The sequence below is a fragment of the Gorilla gorilla genome, chromosome 3 (assembly GCF_029281585.2).
Source record: "Gorilla gorilla gorilla isolate KB3781 chromosome 3, NHGRI_mGorGor1-v2.1_pri, whole genome shotgun sequence".
In the NCBI taxonomy this organism is placed as follows: Eukaryota; Metazoa; Chordata; class Mammalia; order Primates; family Hominidae; genus Gorilla; species Gorilla gorilla.
Genome location: NC_073227.2, coordinates 71,477,280 through 71,492,964, shown reverse-complemented (window position 1 = coordinate 71,492,964; position 15,685 = coordinate 71,477,280).

The window sequence follows — 15,685 nt, the reverse complement described above, 5'->3', positions numbered from 1 at the left end:
TTTTATAAGGTTGGTCTAGTAATGATGAAGTCCCTCAGCTTTTGCTTGTCTCAGAAAATCTTTATCACTCCCTTATATTTGAAGGACAGTTTTGCTGGGCAGGTTAGCTGCATAGGGTGCTTTGTGAGGGTCTTTTTTCTAGGCTTCTCAGACCTTTTTGGTGAAATTTCTGGACAACTAATAGCAATATGTAAACATTTCAGTGGTTGCTTTTGAAGCTGATATTTGTCTTCTGAGAGAATTATCCCATTAAGAGTGGGATAAGGCAGGAGGATAAGTAGCATCTTGAGAATACCAGACTAAAGCTTCGTATAAATAGAACCACTGCCTGCTGGGAGGTCAGTGCAGGTAACATTTGGTCAAGGGGCATCAACAGAAGTACTAAATCAACAATTAGGGAGCTGGAATAGAGGGGATTATACACACAAACCCTCCAGCGCCCATTGCAATAACTAAATGGCTGGCATCACTTATTTCAGGTGGGTCAGAGTAATCTGCCCAAAGTTGTAAGTGGAGTGAAGGGCAGGTGAAGGTCAGGATTATAGCAATATTCCAGCCCATGATTTTCTGTCATGTTAGCACGAAAGATAAACCCAACTGTCTGGCCACTTTCATTTGTGGGTAGTTTATCACACAAGCTGTGTCAAATAAACCAAGCCTCCTGCACCCATCACTGCCCCACCGTATATGGGGCCAAGGAAAGTTTTATGTCCTGAAGGCCACTATTTGTGACCTAGACCCAAGGGAGCCCCCCTGCTCTGAACCTTGCTTTGAACCCTGCCCCATAAGGGGTCACCAGTGTGACTTCATAGCCAGTAAGGCCAAGGACATGACTTCTTGTGTTACTCTGAGTCCCCATGTGTCTTTGTAATAAGTTCACATCAGTTAATTTGTGACTCTTACTTTTGACTCTCTCCTTAGAGGTCTATCACCATTATTCATTTGCATGGTGGCAGTTCTTTTTTCTTAATGGTATACAATGAGCAAAAACCAGAATAGAAATTCCACCTTTGGCCGGGTGCAGTAGCTCACACCTGTAAACCCAGCACTTTGGGAGGTCAAGGCAGGCAGACCACTTTAGGCTGGGAGTTCAAGACCAGCTTGGGCAGCATGGCGAAACCCTGTCTCTACTGAAAATACAAAAATTAACCTGGCATGGTGGTGCATGCTTGTAATCCTAGCTACTCAAGAGGCTGAGGTACGTGAATCACTTGAACCTGAGATACAGAATTTGCAGTGAGCTGAGATCACACCACTGCACTCCAGCCTGGGTGACAGAGCGAGACTCCTGTCTCCAAAAAAAAAAAAGAAGAAGAAGAAAAGAAGAACAGAGAAAGAAAGAAAGAAAGAAAGAGTCCCTCCTTTGTGTCTCAGTCCTTCTTATTTAAGCGGTTTCCAGCCAAAACCCCAAGGTGGTTGTCCTAAGCTCCCCTCTCAAGCCTAGGAAAGAGAAAAAGGGAGATGGGTTGGTCTGCAGCTAATGGGCATGGGAAACAGGAAGTCAAAGGCATTATTTGGTGAAAAGAGAGACTTGGAGGAAAGCTACAATCCAAAGCACCACATACACGGGGGGCTGGCAGGCTCCCAATCCCAAGAGAAGCACCTGCAATCTGCCAGACGATGGTAGCGAGGATTCTGAGAGCCGAATGTGGAGAAATTACTCCAGCATTGATTCACAGAGCCTAGCCCCTCTTATGAGGCTCCCGGGTGCAGCTGTGGGTGGAGAAGGAACTGGTGAAGGAGAAAATGTTTGGACTTTACTTTCTGTGTTTAGTGTAAACCCAAGGGCCCCTTGGAGTCCAAAAATTATTGGAGAGTAAAAGAGCACTGGCAGCCGTGGGGATTGCAGCCAGTCTTTGCTCAGCAGGCTGTCTTCCAGTAAGATTAGGATCACAGAGCTCATCAGCCAAAACCCATCTCTGAAAGTCCAGGGTGAATGGTGTGCACACACAGAAATAATCTATTGCCTTGGCCCTGGGGGACAATCCCGCGGCCAGACCCGGGTTGAGGTCAGGGCCTGCACGCTGCCTGAGAAAGCTAATAGGACACCATGAGCTAATGGAGTGAACCCAGATAAAAAGAAAGGGCTTAGGAGGGACAGAAGAACCGCAGAGCATCTCCTTGCTAATGAAACTCCTTGAGACATGCAGAAGCAAGAAAGTTTTGGGGGGAGCAAGAATCTGCATTCTTAACAGCTCCCAAAGTGATTCCACTGCAGGTGGTGCCACAAGCCACATTTTGGTAGACAGCAGGTTTCAGAGGACAGACACGTGGCATCCTGTTGACATAGGAAGCATACTTTTCAATTTTCAAATGTTTTTGTAAATCTCCAGGAGATAGCAGTTTGCTGAGTTGGCAAATGGGCAGCACTTGGGCAGATAATGGGCTGAGCTTGTGGGGCCAGGGGCCAGCCTGCTGTAATCTACCAGGCCTCTACATTCTCTTCTCAGGCACGATGGCAAGACCAAAGGGAACAGTAAAAAGGTTCTTTGGGGGACAGGGAGATAGCTGGGAGTCCTGTGCCAAGGGTATTGTGTACCGGCCTCCCGTGCAAGTAGGGCCCTGCACACAGACACAACCACAGGCAGTCATGGCAACTTTTGTGTCTAGGACGTGTGCATGCCAGCTTGCTTACTCTCTTGTGCAGATTTGCCCTTGGCCTTACTGAATGTAAATCTGTGAAATGAAGATCAAAGGTATCTTCGTACAAGGACCTGGTCCTCTGCCTCAGGGTCTCACCTTCATCTTGTCATGAAGCCTGCATCCTGAGTCTATGATCTCAATGTTTCTGAAACTGGAGTCTGAGTAATTTTTAGAAACCCTAGACATTCTTCATTTGGGGTTTTGTCTTAATGATAATCGTAAAACAGAAGTTTTACCAGTTATAAAGACAAGAGTTTTCTTTTGGAGTAGCAATTCCCATTTGGAAGTCCTCTTCCATCAAATAAAATTTGATTTTTTTTTTTAAGTCAGTGTCTCTCTAGCTGTGGTCTTCAAGAGAATAGCAGATCTTTCTGTACATTCTCAGTGATCTATGTGAATGGTCTTTTTCTTTCCTCTCTTAAAAGTGGAAAACAATGTTTTCCTTGCAATGTGACAATAGTTTAGATACAAGACCCAGAAGTGAAATTCTATTTGGCTTTGTAATGACTTTGGGTGGAAAATCTCCAAAGATGAACTATGTCTTGTGCCAATTCATTTGAACTGAATTCAATCCAACAAGTATTTATGGAACTGTGGTCTTGATGCTACGGCAGGCACAAGGGAATAGAGAGTGCTAAGGATCCTGGTCCTCTTGGGGGAGAATTATTGTACAAGGATCTATGGGAGCATTCTCCCTGGAGGAGGCAGAAAAAGCTTCTCAGAAGGATGAGTTCACCAGAATGACTGGGGGAGAGAGAGAGAGAGAGAGAGAGAGAAGCAACAGCAGCATGGGCAAAGGCATGGCACCGCCAGTAGTCTACCATGACTGGAATATAAGGTTGGAGGGTAGATGGCCTGGGAAGGTAGAGAAATAGTCAAGAACCATGTGTGCTGTGCTTAGGAGCTTCAGCTTGTTGGCAGACAAATGGGGCCACTGTTTGGGGTTATAATGCCTTTCTGAAATCTCTGCCTCTGTATGTCTTCATCACCCTCTCTTGATTGAAAAGCCTGAACTCTCTCAAGGGCCATGTTTTATTGGTCTCACACTCCTAGGTATAAAGAGGTAAAAAATACTGTCATCTTAGCAATCAGTCCAGAGTTCCAATTAGGAAAAGACATGTCTTTGTGTGAAAAAAAATATGTTGATAAGAACTCAAGGTAGATTCCAAATACCTGAGAATTCAAGGTTTTAAACATCAGAAGAAGGGAAATCATTTTGCATAGTTGGAGAGAAAGAATTTGGGGTTTTGGTGGGGATTTCAGTGGAAAAGGGAGTTGCTAAGAAAGGAGGGGAAAGGGATATGGAATATGGTGGAAGGATGTCTCCCAACTCAACAGTCAGGGAAGTCTTTAAAATTCATAAATGCTGTGTGCAAGTCATGTTTCTGTCATAGGATATTGAGGACAGGTTTGAATTTTAGGGCAGACTTGAACTGGGGTATAGAATGGAAGCTGCAAAGCAGAATGTGTTGTAGCACCTGAGGTGGCCCTGAAAACATAAGCTCCTGGGAAGTGCAGCTACTTTGGAAAGGGCTTTGCATTCCCTGGGCTGTGGTTTTGGACTAGATCTTGAGGGTTTGACAGAGAATTTTATGTGTCAACTTGGCTAGGCTATGATGCCCAGTTGTTTGGTCAAACATAAATCTGGATGTTTCCATGAAGATTAATTTTAGATGTGATTAACATTTATAATCAGTAGGCTTTGAGTAAAGCAGATTACCCTCCATTATTGAGTAGGCATCATCCAATCAGCTGAAAGCCTTAAGAACGAGCAAGTACGCGCATGCACACACACACACACACACACACACACAGAGAGAGAGAGAGAGAAAGAGAGAGAACTGAGTTGCTGAAGGAAAAGGCAATTCTGCCTCCCAACTTCAAAATAGAAACCCTGCCTGAGTTTTTTGACTGCTGCCCTGCCCTGCAGATTTTGGACTCAAGACTGCAATATCGACTCTTACCTGAATTTGTGGACTACCAGCTCACCCTACGGATTTCAGACTTGCCAGTCCCCACAATTATGTCAGCTGATTTAAAAAAAAAATATCGATAGATAGATAGATAGATAGATGATAGATAGATAGATAGATAGATGATAGATAGATAGATAGATAGATAGATAGATAGATAGATAGATAGATAGAGATAGATAATGATATCCTACTGGTTCTGTTTCTCCAGAGAATCATGAGTGACATATTTCTATAGTAGATATTTCCAGGTTCCGGGGAGGAGTAAGCCTTTTCTCACGATTTGAGAAAATGCCCAAAGGAACGGGATTCAAACATGTCTCTTCCTTGGCTCGTTAGGATGTAAGTGCTCTGTGGCAGACACTGCTAGATCCCAACCCTAAAGCTGTTTTCTCTTATTCCTTCCTTACTAAAATAACTCTAATTTGGCTGGCACATTTCTTCACTGATTTGCCCTTCCCTCTCTCCGGTTCTTCCTGTCTGGAATATAGATGCAAAGCCTCATGGTACAGCAGTCACCTTGCAATCATGAAGATAAAAGCCACAAAGAATGGTAGCTCAGAAGGTGGAAGGACTCTGCATAGTTGAAGACACTATGATTAGATGTATCAGCCCTGGACTTAAGTACCTCTGCTTTTCTTAATAGGAGAAAAATAACCCTCTTCCTTCCTTATGCCAATCTTCTCGAGTTCCTTGCTACTTGCAGCTGAGTCCACTCTTGACTGATATCACCTAATCTCAGTCGCTATCAGATTAAACAACAGAATTACTTTCAGAGGGCCACCAAGAAAAAATTGCCTGGGAGAAGAGTAAGGAGCCTGAAGATCTGACTAACTTTCTCTGTAGCCCTTTACCGAGTAGCAGATTAGCTGAGCTCATATGATCATATCAACTAGTCATCACCTTGATTAGAACACAGAAGAAGTAAGTGTTCGTGGATTCAAACTGAAGAGTCGGATGGAGGAGTGTCAAGGACATGTCATCATAAGGAGGCAGAAAGTGAGAGGGTGTCTTTAACTGTAAGTGATGGTTTTATAAAGTAGATGCACAGTTTTAGAAAGTAGGAAACCCACTACAAATGAAGTGTCTGAACATATAGTCCAGAAGGTGTCTGGTTTAAACAAAAAAGAAATTACTACTTAGGGGCATGAACAGCACCCTATCTGTAAATAAAGACTGCCATCATATCTGTTTTCTCCTACACTTGCCCTTCATGTTTTTCTCCTTATTCACTCAATCATTCATTCACTCCACAAACATTTATTAAGCATATAGGCACTAGGGACACAAAGATGAATAAGACAAAGTTCATGCCATTCAAAAGGAAAAATTGGGTGGAAAAACAGAATTGTGAGCAGATAAATAACCAAATTTGTTTAAGTGCTATAGAAAAGATAAGAATAATAAGTCATGAACCACAGACTGTGCCCAGAGGACTTAGGAATGACCCCATAGCATAGAAGACATCTGGAGCTGAACTTTGAAGTTTAAATAGGATTTTCCTGCTAGAGACTGGGGAAGGCCATTTCCATTTCCTACATCCCTACCTTTGAAGCCATGAATATTAAAGGGTATTTGACCCATCCACTATCAGGAGAGGCTTCTCTGAGGTGAGCAGGAGTTAATGAGGAAGGAAGAGAATTCTGGGCAGAGGGAGCAGCTTACACAGAAGCCCTGTGGAAGCTGGAGTTTGACAGTCAAGAGGAAATGGAACTCAGATAGTGAGGGGGAGAGCAGTATGAGATGAAGCTGGGGACATTTTTTGGGGGTCAGAATGATATGGGGATAGACCATGTAAAGGAATTGTTGGGTGTTTTGTTTTGGTTTTTGTTTTTTTCATAAGCCAATCAGAAGTCACTGAACTGTTTTATGTACGTAGAACACATGATCATCTTAACTGTAATCAGAAGCTCTTAGACTAACAAACCGTGGTTTCTTCCAGTAGCCTGGGATTCTGAGTTTTCCTTGCCACTTTTATAAATCTAAGCTATAGACTCATTGGTGGGAACAGTTATAGGTATCAGAATATCTTCCCATCTCTCATAGTCTTATAGTTTTCTTCTCAATAAAGGCAGGCATAATGGCAAACTTTAATAACTGTCAGGTGTAATTAAGAACAGCCACTCTCCTTTAGACTTGCACAGGAAGCCCTTTCCACTGAGGAAGCCACCCAGTCAGTCTCTGGGTGGCATCCGATGAAGCCAAGGGTTAGTAAAAGCACCAGGAAAAGGTGTAGATAATAGCAGGAGTTAATGATATCTACATATAAGACAATGTCCAAAGAGCAGGACCTGGAGCCCAGCAGATATCACTGCATTGACAGCTCCATTTTATTCATACCCTCCTGAATATGTCATTTTCCATGGCTAGGATGTCAGGCTGTGACCTGAATTTCCAAGTGTGTTGCCTGTACCATCAACCATTAGCTTGCAGCAAGGCAGGAATTTAAGTATGTATAGTGGGGCTTGCATATTCAGTGTTTTAGGTAAGGAAGATGACTTGGATCTTGGCCCAGCTGAAAAGGAGTTGCCTTTCTTTTACATTAATATGGTCTTACTTAAAAGAACATATTTACACAAACACACATAGTACACACAAAGAAAATTCTCAAAGGCTTTCTAGGGAGTACCTTTTAAGAAGCAAAGCTCTCAGAAGCATATTTTATTTGCAAAGGTAAGGAGCTAAATTGCAGGGTTAAAGGCAAGAATGAAAGGGCTGAGAAATACTATGCCAAAGACATGATGATTCCTCTGGAATCTCAAATTTTTCTCTAGGGAAAGAAAGAAACAAGGTCAAATAGAAAAGCATGGGAAAAAATTAAATATGGCTATGCTTTAAATTGCAAGCAACACTTTCAGGAATGCTTGGCTGCACTATTGGTAGGAGGTAGGGGAACTAGAGTTCTTTTCCAGAAATCTGCTTAGGGTATGGGAGTGGATTTTGAAAACAAACAAAATCCATTTTAGCCTCAAACTTGAAAGGGCTAGGAGTCATGTATTCCCAACTGCTGAACATACTCTAACTGCTTACCTGGACTTTGTTTTGCCCTGTGGCAAACAGGCCTTTTGATGACCAAGGCTGGCTGTGACACCCAGAAGTGAGCAAACAGATCACCGTGTAATCGCTTAAACTCATCAAGTGGCCAAGTCTTTTTTGAAGAACTCAGTCTTGTCATTTGACAGAAATAAGCAGTATTTTCTAGACAATCTCTTCTTCTCTTGCCCAGCCCTCGAAAGACCCCTCTTTTCTTTCCCATTCCAAGCATCCTTGTGCTGTTTCTCATTCTTCTTACTTTCATCAAAACATTTTCTAAAGCACTTTTAACCAACGATAGCATTTTGAATGAAGAATCTATTCTATCAAAGCAGCAGTGGGAACATGGCTTGTTTGTGGGTTTAAGTTCTGAAATTTTAGTTACACTCTGCACTGAGCATCTACTATATACATCGAGGACTTTTTTCTTTTGTTGTTTGGTTCCCATATGGAAGTATGATTTGTCTGTTCAGCATGCTTTCCTTTGGAGAATTACCCTTCCCTAGTCCATAACAATTTTGCTCAGCCTGTATGGTTTAGGTGAAATTTCCCTTCCTCTTCCCCTTGGAAAGGGCTTTTGACCCAGTCCTGGCCAATCACAGTATTCTAAAATCTTTTGCTAAGTGATTGGTTCAAGAGTGAGCATGTAGCAGTTGCTGGCATTTGAATATTCTCATTTCTCTTTGACTGCAGCTCTCTGTGCCCTGTTGCAATAAAAAATTCAGTTAATACAGTAATTAGCTCTCTCTTTTGTTCCCAAACAAAATTGAAATTTAAAATGGATGTGCATAAACAAATAGATTTTGCTTATAAATGGAAAACTTGGCTCAGGTAAGGGCTCCTGGGAGCTCCACAAGGACTTAAAAGACAAAACTGACATGAACCATTTCAATACACAAATAAACTCTTTCACCCTCCCATCTAAATACACACAATTTGACTTAGCAAAACTTGCATATACACTATTCGGTGTTTGTTTCATTTTCTAAAAAAAGACTTTTGCTGCTGACGATAAAACAACCCTGAAAACATCCCATTTCTTTGGAATATAGAATCAACCCCCTTACACATAGCTTGGGTTATGGAAACTGTTTGTGGGTCCATTTATTAGTAAATCCATAATGACACTGGGCATTTGTCATTTTCTCTCCACTTTCAACTTAAAATTGTAATAGTATACCTATGTTCAACACTCCTTTCACATTTATGGCTTTTATACTTACTGGACATGATGAGGTTAATAACCTTTGGAAAAATGCCTCAGAAATTAAGCAGAAATCAGCAAAGTGGTCATAGGTGAAAATGACTGGACATGGTTGCTTTTGCCTTTTTTGGTGGCAAGCGGAATAGACACTTTTTTTCCCCTTAAAGCAAAACTTTGTTCCTATTCATGTAATTAACAAAATTTCATAAGTAGAAGAGCTTCTGTACTGATTAAGCCAGTATTATGTTCGCCCTTCTGCAAAACTTAGGATCAGAAGATTTGAAAATTAGTTAACAGGTTTGGAATAGTATTGCTGTCCTAAGTTTGCTTTCCAACTCCAGGAAAGGCACTTACTGTAATGAAAAATAGGAAGGAAACTTTGTTGATATCCCCATGTGCAGAATACTAAAGAAGAGACAGAGGTTGCACTGGGTAGATGCTAATGCCACACCAATTCTGAGAGTCTTTGGTTCTATTTATTTTCTTTCTCCACCCATTGTGAGCAACCTTGATCATACAGCTTGCCTTTAGGGAAGCCAGAGAACATGAGGGCCTGGTCCTCTTTGCAGCTAGTATACGTAACACACTTGTTAAGAGCACAGGCTTAGTAATCAGAGAGACCTGGGTCCACATTCTGCCTGTTTTTTTTACTAGATGTGTGACCTCAGGCATGTGGTCACATTTCTGAGCCTGTTTTCTCAATCTATAAAATGAGAATACTAATGAATGCCTTCCTCATTGAGCTGTTATCATTAAGTGACAATGCTTGTCAAGTTCCTAGAACATATCTTGGAACATGATAAATTTACCCTTATTACTACTATTATAGATAAATCATTTGGAATTCTGGTTTAAATTTTTCCTTTCGAAAAAAAAAAGTTTTTGAGGGAAAACCTCAAGGAAGCAGAAAGGCAGAGAATAGTATAAAGAAGCTCCCATGTACCCATTACCCAACTAAGTCAAGTCATCAGCTAATAATAGTGACTCTTGCTTTATTTATGCCCCAACCCCCACCCCCACCCACCACTTATCCACCAAAATCCCAAACATAAATAATTTCATCTGGGGCTTATAGACGTCTTTGTTAGAGAGTGTCTGCCCCAAAAGACCAATCTACTCCAGCTGTGTTGGCAAGAAAGACTCTGGATTATCATAGTGAATTTTCCTAGGTTTACCTTTTCCAAAATGAATCCCAGAGAATATTTTTCCACAGTGTGTTAATAGGTTTTTATGCCAAAAGTGTACAGTTCTCTGGTAAAGTAAATTCTCAAATCATTAAATTAAGAAATGTGATTCTTCTTTATGCTACATGTTTTTTGGAACATTTAATAGGCTGTTATACCATCAGCCTCTAAGAAGACGATAGAGAGTGCAGAGTTTCTTACACAAATTAAACTCTGCAACTATCTTCTCTAGTGGCATCTTGGGGAACAAATGCTCAATGGAACATACTTTGGCCAGCACAGAATCAGACAAATGTTATTTTGTGGGATTTTGCCACTGTTTGAGTAGCCAGATGGCCTGCTCCAGACCACAGATCTGCACTTTCTTTGAGTTTCTTTGAGCTTCTGCAGTTTCTATTTGCTTAGTGCAACTAGAAAGAAGCCAGAATCTTGAGTTCTGGGACTACTCTGTTTATTGGTAAAGGAGACATGGTATAGATTCTTTCGGTATCTTGACACACAGGGAAGGGCCATTAAAACGACCTGGGAAGTGAGAGAAGAGTTGAATAGAATTGAATTGAATGTGAGATATAATATCCCAAGTGCCTCCCAAGTCCCGAATTCCTAAACAACAGCAGTCCACATAAGCAGAGCCCTGTGAACTTGAGGATTTGCATATTACACTGTCATTGACTGTTGGCATTAGATTGGGATTTGTGCTTAATGACTTAAAGAAGGGGAGAAATGGGGAACTTGGAAGATGTTTTAAAAATGTTGAGTCAGGCTGGGCTCAGTGGCTCACGCCTGTAATCCCAGCACTTTGGGAGGCCAAGGCAGGTGGATCAGGAGGTCAGGAGATCGAGACCATCCTGGCTAACATGGTGAAACTCCGTCTGTACTAAAAATACAAAAAAAATTAGCCGGGCGTGGTGGCACATGCCTGTAATCCCAGCCACTCGGGAGGCTGAGGCAGGAGAATCGCTTGAACCCGAGAGGCGGAGGTTGCAGTGAGAAGAGATCACGCCACTGCACTCCAGCCTGGGCAACGACGGAGCGAGACTCCATCTCAAAAAAAAAAAAAAAAAAAAAGTTGAGTCAAAGTTCCCCCCTGAAGTGTGCCATCAAGAACATGGGATGCCTCTTCGGTTATGAGATGACTGTGCTGTCCTGTGTGCCTCTGTGAATCTTACTTTTCAAATGATACTGAGAGAGAGTCACCTGCGAGAAAGGGGGAAGCCGTGAGATATAGTAGGTATTTACTGAAGTCCACTCACATCCAGTTCTCCTCTCTTTCTGGGAGCCTTAAAGTACTTCTCAACTCTCTTACAGTCAAGTGGAGCCATTTGACTAGTTCTTGCAGCCATTTGACTAGGAGCAGAAGTAAAATAAGTCACTTCCGGGCCTAGTTAGTGAGAGGCTCAGACATGATTCTCCAGGCTTTCATTTCCTTGCCGCAATGACGAGGGAGTTGTCTGCATATTTTGGATGGTACAGCATGGGTGTCTAACAGCAAATCTTAATGAAATAGAATTATGAATACTTTACATTAGAGGCTGGTCTCTGATGATAGGTTAAAATTATGAAAAGCGTATCAAAGGATGATATGGTGTGAATGTGTCCTCTAAAAGCTCATGTGTTGGAAACGTAGTCCCCAATGCAGCAATGTTGAAAGGTAGGGCTTTTAGTAGGTGACTGAATCATCCAGAGGATTGAATTAATTCATTCATGGATTAATTGGTTATTGAGGGAGTGGGATAAGTGTTATGACAGTGGGGTTTTTTTTTTTTTTTTTATAAAAGTCAGCTTTGCTATCTCTCTCATGAGCCCCCTTTGGGACTCTACAGAGTCCCCACAAGCAAGAAGGCTTTCACCAGATATAGTTCCTCAGTCTTGGACTTTACAGCCTCCAGAACTGTAAGAAATAAATTTCTTTCCTTTATAAATTACCTAGTCTAAGATATTCTGGTGTAGCAACAGAAAATAGACTAAGACAGATGGATATATATTTCTGAGCCTCCTCTCTTCATAGTCACTAAGTAGTCAACTCAGCTGAGTTCTCTGACATTCTTCTTTATTTATCATAAAGATGAATCAAAGAGAGGGGTTCTGAAGCCTCTAATACCTGCCAAGTAATACATACTAATAGCCAACTAGTTTACTAAGAGATTACTAGTACCAGGCAGTTTCCCAGCACTTTAGATACATGTTTATTTCATTTAATCTTCATAACAACCCAGAAGTTAGTACTAATATCATCACTATTTTACAGATCCTTGCCTTACAGAGAAAACATAGGGAATTTGAGTAACTTGCCCTAAGTCACAAAAGGTAAGAAGCACTAGAAATGGAATAAAATTCAAGACAGCCCACACTCTAACACCTATATTTTATGACCCTCACAATTATCTTTTAAAAGTAATGTCTCCAGCTGTTTTTCCACTTCAATCTCTTCCTGCCTTCCCCTATTTCTCCATTAACCAGCCATTTTTTAACCATCACTGATTGAATAAAGAGCAGAAGCATGAATCCCCAACTTCATCTACTTTTTAAATTGACATACATTATTTTATGTAGGCTGAGGTTGTTTATGTGGTAGGTGGGGGATCCTGGTGCAAGCCTGGATAAACTGAAAGGGCCCATCAGGGTGTGCAAAGGCTGACCAACTAAGGTTGACCTTCTGATTCTTGTTTAGCTATCCTACTAGATGGGGAGGACAAAGTATGCTGAATATTTGAAGCACGCAAGACCAAATTGTTGATTAATGAAAAGAATTTTTAAAATATTTTATTTTTTGATATAAAAAGTAATTCTTTTGTAAGAAATATGAAAAATACAAAGAGGTATAAAGAAGCAACTTAAAATCACCTATAATTGCACCTAACATGCATTTAACCTACATTTAATCAGATAGTCCCATAGTATTTGTTGAAAATATTTTCCTTTCTCTACTGAAGTGCTTTGGTGATCTTGTTGAAAATCAATTAGCCATATATATATTGTATTTATAATTAGATTCTCTATTCTGTTCCATTGATCTATTTGTCTATTTTTATGGGGAAAAATAATGTCTAGATTTCTGTAGCTTCATAGTAACTCTTAAAATCAGATAATGTGGGCCTCCTTTGTTCTTTTTTTTCCCATTTTGATTGTTAGTTTATTTTTTCCAGACAGGATCTGGCTCTGTTGCCCAGGCTGGAGTATAGTAGTGTGATCTCTGCTCACTGCAGCCTCAACCTCCCAGGCTCAAGCAATCCTCCCACCTCAGCCTCCCAAGTAGTGCACACCACCATAACTGGCTAATTCTTGTATTTTGCGGGGAGATGGGATTTTACCATATTGCCCAGGTTGGTCTCAAAGTCCTGAGCTCAAGCGATCCACCTGCCTCAGCCTCCTAAAGTGCTGGGATTACAGGAATGAGCCACCACGCTCAGCCCACAGTTATTTTGACATTCTACATCCTTTGTTTAAATATACATTTTACTATTAATTAACATGGCAATTTCTTTTAAATAAATGTCTATTGACATTTTGATAGAGATTGTGTTGAGTCTATAGGTCAGTTTGGGAAGAATTGGCATCTTACCAATATTAAGTCTTCCAATTCAGGAGAATAGTATATCTCTTCATATATTTAGATATTTTAAAAATTCTCTCAAGAAGTTTGCTATTTTTAGTCCAGAAGTCTTGCACTGCTTTAGATACATCTTGCAAATTTTGATATGTGGTTCAAATATTTTATAATTTCACTTGCCATTCCTTCTTTAACACTTGGGTTATTTAAAGGTATATTGTTTAATTTCTTAATATTTTGGCTTTTTTCTTTTAGATTTTTTACTGACTTCCAAGTTAATTCTCTTGAAATAAGAAAATATGTTATGTAAAATTTTAATCTTTTGAAATTTATTGAGACATTTTGTAGCCCTGCATATGGTCTATCTTAGTGAGCATTTGATGTACACTTGAAAAGAAGATGTATTCTGCTATTTTAAAATGTTGTGTTCAAATAGGTCAAAGAAATCAAGATGGCTAACAGCATTGCTCAAATCTTCTGTATTTTTAATGAGGTTACACATGCATGTGCACACACACACTCCCCAGCTTCAGTTTCAAAAGTTATATTTTTGCTGAGTACAAAACTCATGATTAACAATTTTTTTTTTCTTCTAGCACTTTAAAGACATCATTCCAATTTTTTCTGGGCTCATTTTTTCTAAGGAGAGGTCCACCATCATACATATTGTTATTTTCCTATGTGTAGTGTGTCTTTTTTCACTCTGGCTGCTTTCAAATTTTTTCTCTTCATCTGATATTCATCTGCTTGATGATTATGAATCTATTCGTGATTTTCTTTGTATTAATTCTGCTTGTGCTTCATTGAGCTTCTTGGCTCTGTGTGTTGTTATTTTCATCAAATTTAGAAAGATTTTCGCCATTATTTTTTCAAATATTTTTTCTCTCTCTCTCTTTTCCACCTGGGAAATCAACTAAATGTGTGTTAGGCTTTTCGGTATTGTCTCACGGTCACTGAGTCCCTGTCTATTTTTTTGAAACCTTTTTCTCTGTTACTTTGATTATATTGATTTGTCTTCAAGTTTACCAGCATTTCTGCTGTCTGCAGTCTGTTCTTAAGCCTAACTACTCCATTTTTCATTTCATTTGTTACACATATTAGTTCTAGAATGTCTTCTTTTTGATTTTTCTACTGAGTTTCCACATCTAGTCACTTTTTATGACCATGTTTTTACTTAAATCTTTGAGAATGTTTATAATAGCTGCTTTAAAGTCTTTCAGCAAATTCAAATGTATGAGAAATTTCAGGAGCTGTTTGTGTTGACTTGTTTTCCTGTTTCTTTTCATGTCTAGTAAGTTCTAACTGTATACTGGACATTGTGGATAATATACTGTAGAAACTCCAGATTCTGTTGTCTTCCCTGAAACGGATTTTTTTTTCTTTCAACAGTGTAATTGCTAATCATTCCCCATGAATATGTAATCGCTTGGGTTTAAGCTTTATTAGTAACCTGCTTCAGTTTTTCCCTATTTTAAAGCTTTTACTCAGCTTTGAGAGACATAGATTTTGCTACAGAATCATGGTCTTCATGGAATTTCAAAAGGAAAGCCTTACCCAGCAATTGCTCTCCTGGACATTTAGTTCAGAGAAATAAAAATTTATGTTGCAGAAAAACCCATACACTAATGATTATAGAAACTTTACTTGTGATAACTAAAAACTGGAAACAACCAAGATATCCCTCATTAGGTGAATGGCTAACCACATTGCATTATAGCCATACCATGAAATGCTGCTCAGCAGCAAAGTGAAACTATTGATATATGCAACAATTTGAGTGGATCTCAAGAGCACTACGCTGAGTTAAAAGACAAAAAAGACAACCTCAAAAGGTCACATACTGTATGACTGCATATATGTAACATTTACTAAATGACAAAATTAGAGAGATTGAGGACATTTTAGGTCACTGCCAGGGGTTAGAGAGGGTTGTGGAGAAGAGGTTGGACATGACTATAAAGGATTCACATGAGGGGCTTTTTCGTGGTGATGGAGTCGTTTTGTATCTTTTTTTTTTCTTTCTTTTTAGGGACCGAATCTCCCCTTTCACCCAGGCTGGAGTGCAGTGGCACAATCACTGCTCATTGCAGCCTCAAAC